Raw genomic sequence first — 6773 nt, 5'->3', positions numbered from 1 at the left:
AAATCCGTGTTAGTTGCTAAAATTTAGAGGATAAGAATAATCAGTTAATACAATTTTAAAAGGTTACTATAATGTAGCTACAATATATTCAAACTTACCTAAATATATAAATTCGAAATATATCATCGGTGTTGATTTGGGTGATGATTGAGTCCGATTAAATAGCACATATTTATGGAAACCGATTAATAGTGATAGGATATCCGATGATATTTTTATTGATGATGGTTTAGGGAATTCACTTTTTTTTTATGGGCATTCTAATTTATACATACATTCCTTAACAACCATATCTTTCTGTTTCTGAATGGTTTGTTTAATTCTTTTTAAAAAAAGAAAAAACTTGGTAGGCAAATGGGACTGATTGGCTACAGGAGTATATGGTTGGCGAGAGATTCAGTATATTAATCAGGATCCGAACAGAATTAATCTGGGTGCTCCAGGATCCGCGTGTCAAGCCTATGGAAAGTTCCCCACTTGCCCTCTGCGTTTTTTTTAATGGTCTCCAAATTTTTTTTTCAAAAGGGCATGATGGTATAATCGTTTTTATGTTTTTTTTTAATCCTAAGTGTGCTTTCCAATTAATAGTACAGATTATTGAGTGCTTGATTAATATATTGTTATTATTAAAAAAACAATCAAATAATGTTATTTAAAACAATCAAATAATGATATGTCATATTAAATAAAATAGATATTTATTAATATTTTTAAAAATTATTAATCAAAAATTAAAATAGATTAATTTAATTAAATTCAAACCGACATATATATAATCTTGTTGAAAATATATATATATATATATAATCTCGTTTAATTATAAAATATAAACCTTAATTCTCCTTTTTAAACTCAAACTAATATGTAACTTCATTTAGTTATAAAATCTAAACCCTAATTATCATTTGTCAATCCAAACCGACATGTAATTATATATTTTAATTGTAAAATCTAACTCTAATTCTCATTCGTCAACCTAAACCGACATATAATTTTTTTTTTAATTATAAAATCTAAACTCTAATCCCCTCCCCTTTTAATTTATAAACTCAAACCTAGGGCTGGGCAAAATAACCGATAACCAAATAACCGACCGAAACCGAACCGAAAAAAACCAAACCGAACCGAACCGAAATTTTTCAAATACCCGAATGGTTAGTAAAAATCTATATCCAAACTAACCGAAACCGAACCGAACCGAACCGACAATTAAATGGTTAACCGAAATATCCGAAAACCTAGAAGATATCAAATATTATATACTTAATATTATGCAAAACTATAAAATAAACTTAAAATATAAATTATTTCTANAAAAAACCAAACCGAACCGAACCGAAATTCTTCAAATACCCGAATGGTTAGTAAAAATCTATATCCAAACTAACTGAAACCGAACCGAACCGAACCGACAATTAAATGGTTAACCGAAATATCCGAAAACCTAGAAGATATCAAATATTATATACTTAATATTATGCAAAACTATAAAATAAACTTAAAATATAAATTATTTCTAGATTCAAAACAATTAAATATTTTAAATAATCAATATATGTAAATGTTATTATTTTGAATTTACAAAGTTAAATACTATTTTGTAAAATTGAATCCATATTTTTCCCTTTTTTGTATTTTTGTTATTGTATATTTGGTTAATTTTGGTTATATTCGGTTAGTTTTGGTTATATTTGGTTTATTTGGTTAATGTTAATATAATTTATGTTAGTTATGGTTATTTATTTAAATAACCAAACCGAAACCGAACCGAAAGAAACCGAACCGAACCGAACCGAAATTTCAAAAATATCCAAATGGTTACTATATTACTATATCCAAAATAACCGAAACCGAATACAACCGAACCGAAACCGAATGGTTAACCGAATGCCCAGGCCTACTCAAACCTAAACCATAATTTTTACTCAAACTCACATATCATATCATTTAATTGTAAATATATAATCTATTTATAAATTTAAACCGACATATAACATTGTAAATCAAAACTTACTAATATATTATTAGTTTTTTAAAAAATATAAAAATATGAAATTATTATTTTGTCAATTTATTATGTGGCATAATCTGATTATCTGAAAAAGGAATAGGTGAACAAAAGTATTCTGCAAAAAAAACGGGTCGGATTATTTCAGAAAGTTCCTAATTTTGGTAACATCAGAGCTTAGAAAATAAACTTTATTTCAACTCACATAAGAATTCTTATGAAATCTCCATCCCATTCTATTTTTTCTTCTATACCTTATTATCTAGTAATTAAAAAAAAAACTTTATTATATATCCCATCCAAAAATATAATAAATAATATAATTTTATCCACATATATTTTGAATAGCTCTATTTTTAATTCTTTTTTAGATTATATTTTTTTAGAGTAAAATTATTAGTTATACACGCTTTTAAGAGTTTCACACTATTAGTTATTTATCTGATATACCATTGTTTTTTTTATAATATGTCGTCACAACATACATTATTATTCAAATAACAAGTAATTTAATAAATCTACATCAAAACAGAGATTAATTTGTCAAATTTTGCATAAATAAGTTCTGCATATTTAAATATATACTACCAAAGTTATTTACCTAAATATATGAATCTATATATATTAATACTTCATAATTAATAATTTGAGAAATTAATATATTTATTATTATATCCCAAATTAATTAGTTTTTCGGGCTGATTTATAGTCATAAAGTAATTATTCTATGTGTTTTATATACATATGATTCATGCCAAATTTATAAAATTAGTCCAACAACTTGACTCTGACACAAAGAAAAAGAAAAAAAAAATGATCGATCCAACAGCTTAACAATATTGGTTTCAGTGACTTGGCCAGTTAAAATATAAAACCCAATTTAGATATGGCTTGAGAAAAAAGAATCCATAGTTTTTTGAAGCCAGTGTCGGTAACTCGGTATCAAAGCAGGTCCAATGTTATAAATGGCATGTACGAACGACGACTACTGATTCATGTCAACCTACCCCACTGACAAACTTACGAACGTTACGATTTTACATTTCTGATAAGACTGATAGGACACCCTCGTATTTTTATTCTCACAACTAACATAAAAACCATTTTTACCGACATGTGACCACAACTAAAACTAACATGCCAAGCATACTATTTTTTGAATTTAAATGTATGTATAATTAATTGTATTTAACTTGGCACCGTGATTCTACCTTTAGTTTATAGTTTAACTTTCAAGTAAAACACTTAAAAAAAAAACTTTCAAATAAAACAAATTATAAGCTTAGAAATATCGTAAATATTAGTTTAAATTATACAGTGATTCTGTTCCAAGTAAAAAAAAAAAGAAAAAAAAAAAGAGTCTGTCGGTGTAGTCCATAATTAAATCCGTTAACTAACCATGTAGACCCACTTCACAAGTCTGTCATGCATGTTTAAGTTTCCTCTTCATTTTTTTTCTTTTTTTTTTAGCATTTGTTCAGTGAAAGTTCCTTTTTTTTTTAAAAACTTTAGAGCCAAAGATTAAAAAAAACTTCTTATTGTTCTACATTAAAAACTACCATTATTCAGGAAATCAAAACAACATACAAAGCTATTCATTTCCATTCACTTTTTGTTTGTTATGCATGCATTTTATGTTGTAATCCTTACATCTCTCACATGCATGCTTGATCTATATAAGAAGTTTATGACATGGAAAATTATTGTGTTTGTTGATGAAATAAAGGTCAATGTCAATGCCACTCATCGCCCAACAAAAACAAAAAAAAAAATTCTCATCAAGATTATGATTAAAAATAGATGGGAGGGATGTGCTTTATTTACGAGATCGTCCCACTAAACTCAACCTCTTAGAGTATCCTATATTTTTAATACAAAAACTTTTATTAATTTCAGATTTCTATCAATTCATTGGTTAAAAAAAGAAAATAATTATTACACACACACACACATATATATATATATATATGTATATATATATTAATTAATGCATGCTTAATACAATGCATGCCTAAATTCACATACATAGACACATGTAGATAAATTAGATGAATAAATTAAAAACGTTATATGGTATTATAGTACTAAGAAATTTTAGAATGAAAATTCATATTCTTCTTTTAAAATGGTATTATATTCTAAGAAATTTTATAAATCAGCGAAGCCAAGAAATTGTCAAAAAAAAATATATATATATATAGGAAATTCAGATCCTTTTGTGTTTTCGATTATATTTCACACCAATCCAATATAATTATAAGTTTCTAATTTAACATGGTGAATCAGTAGTGAACCAATGTGTGTATGTTTTCAAAATCTCTCAATCTGAAAACCAGTAAATTAATACGTATTTCTTAGATTAGTACTTTAGGTCTTATCTTATTTCTTACGTGAAATTTCAAACATAATTCTTCCTCGAGACTCGAGTTATATCTTTTTATAGTTATTAGTTTAAAAATTAGAAATAACATGTATACATCAAATTAACAAAGAAGCCCGTTTAAATTATTGTAGAGACAACTAACAATGGGACTGCGGTACGAGAAGTATGGCAGATTCCATGGACCATGGCTGCAACATCGACGACGCTTCAATGAATTAATAAAGGACATGATTGTGAAAACAAAATTAAGATAATTTGTCTTTTCTATATTTACAGCTTTTCTATTGTACTTTGACCAACCATTTTATCATTGTGTGATTACTGTTGACAAAAAAATCATTACGTGAAAACTGGATAAATAAAAACTATCCAAATAGAAAGAATATTTTGATATAATTCTTGTTTTTAGTATAATATTTAATTTAATCATCTTAAAATACTCAGGATAATCCCGGCAAATTACTTTCTATATATATCCTATCTAGCTAGGTTTTCTCTCTTGACTCTTGTTTAGGTGAATCATGTACCAGCAGATACCGATAAATAAATAAAAAAGGTTTACATTTTTACAATGAAACCCAAAAACAAACATACCTAGCTCAGAACAGAGAGAGCAATGGAACAGTTACAAAAAAAATATATGAGCTTGAGCCACTATACTAGTGGCACTGAGAAACAACCAAAATAAAACCCAAGGAGGGAAGGTGTTGAAGGATCCTCCGACGAGAAGGAGATGAGGCGGTTGCGCAAGATACAGTCGATGAGAATTCTTGTAGCTGAAGCAGACGATTCGTTCCCTGAGAAGATCCGCTGTTCCGCTCTTTCCATATCATGTAGACGGATACTTGGAGTAGAAGCTTCAAGATCTTGCTAGCGTAGTGAGCAGGGTACGATTGGATCGACAAGACCCAGTCAGACGCTAGCGGGAGAGATACTGGAGCATTCTGTGAGATCTTACTAGCTAAGAGTGACCAGATAGAACGGGAGTAGTCACACTCAGTGCCGTGCTTACTTAATAAAAAATGGGGCAATAGCCCTAGGCCACATCCTCGGTCATATTTTTTTAGGCCACATTTGAGTATTTGACAAATATTTTTTGTAGATTTATTCAGTTAATTTCAATGTTTTAAGTTTTTTTAAGTACAAATTTGAACTTTATCATCATTATCATTAACCTTTTTGTTATCATCTTTTATAATTCTTAGTATTTGATTCAAAAATTCTATAATTTTTTTTAACACAAATTTCAGATAATATATTGTTAGTTAAGTTTTCTAAAATTTTACATTACAAAATTTCTCCCCAAAACCTCTCGAATCATTGGCACGGCACTCGTCACACTCAAAAAACCAAACGGCTACAGCCAGACGCTTAATGGAAGCAAAAGACTTAGTGGATTTAGAGTTTATAAAAGCTGTTATTAGTTTCCACTGCGAGATCTAGGCGCTTGTTCAAAAATTATATCTTTTCATATTGCCAAGTTTTTGCAATAGCAAAAACATCTAGTACATATATAATGTAACTTTACTGATTCAAGTTATTCCTCTACGAAATAATAGATGTGAGTTGAACAATTTTTTTAAATGATTTGTTCATTTTTCTAATACTTTTTGTTGAATTGGTTGAATCAATTGTCCAACTTATTCATCTAGAATGACAAAAATGGGATGAATGTTCATTCAACTTTTCCAACTTATTTAACTTGTGTTAACTATTTCTAGTTTCACGCTAATAAATAGTAGTTTTCGAAGTAATGTTATTTTGGAAAGAACAATTTTTTGGTTCATTACTAAGGTGAACCCCTTTGTTCCCTTTTCTTTATTTTAACCAATGAAAAGCTGACATGTTATAATATATTTAATAATATATTCATTCAATTCTTTATAAAATAAAGAAACAAAATCTGTATACTTTATTATAAAATTAAAAACTCAAATCGTTTTTTATAAACCCAAACCAATTTATAATTTTATTCTAATTGTAAAATATAAACCTTAACCTTCTCATTTGTAAATCCAAACCGTCATATAATTTTAATTCTAATTGTAAAATCTAAACTCTAACCATCTCATTTGTAAACCCAAACCGACATATGGTTTCGTTCTAATTGTTAAATCTAAACCCTAACCATTTCATTTGTAAACTCAAACCGATATATAATTTCGTTTTAAGTATAAATCTAAATCCTAACCACTTTATTTGTAAACCCAAACCGACATATAATTTTGTTTTTAATTATAAAAACTAAACCCTAATCACCTTATTTGTAAACCCAAACCGAGACATAAATTGTTCTAATTGTAAAATCTAAATCAAACCAATATTTGTAACTTTTCTTAATTAAAAGTATACAGAATTTGTTTCCTTAATTTGTTTTGCTTT

At 27.6% G+C, this 6773-nt stretch overlaps 1 long non-coding RNA gene across 2 annotated transcripts in view; it reads left to right on the top strand.

Annotated features, from left to right (window-relative positions):
• The window catches only part of LOC104749843, a 2877-nt gene extending 2208 nt beyond the window's left edge, over positions 1–669 (top strand). For both annotated transcript variants that reach the window (XR_002035959.1, XR_002035960.1), the window contains one exon: positions 337–669. This is a non-coding gene — a long non-coding RNA (uncharacterized LOC104749843). The remainder of the gene's footprint in view (positions 1–336) is intronic.

Source organism: Camelina sativa, chromosome 16, assembly GCF_000633955.1.
Source record: "Camelina sativa cultivar DH55 chromosome 16, Cs, whole genome shotgun sequence".
Taxonomy (NCBI): domain Eukaryota; kingdom Viridiplantae; phylum Streptophyta; class Magnoliopsida; order Brassicales; family Brassicaceae; genus Camelina; species Camelina sativa.
Note: the sequence above shows the minus strand (reverse complement) of the source record. Positions and strands in the feature narration are given on the sequence as shown.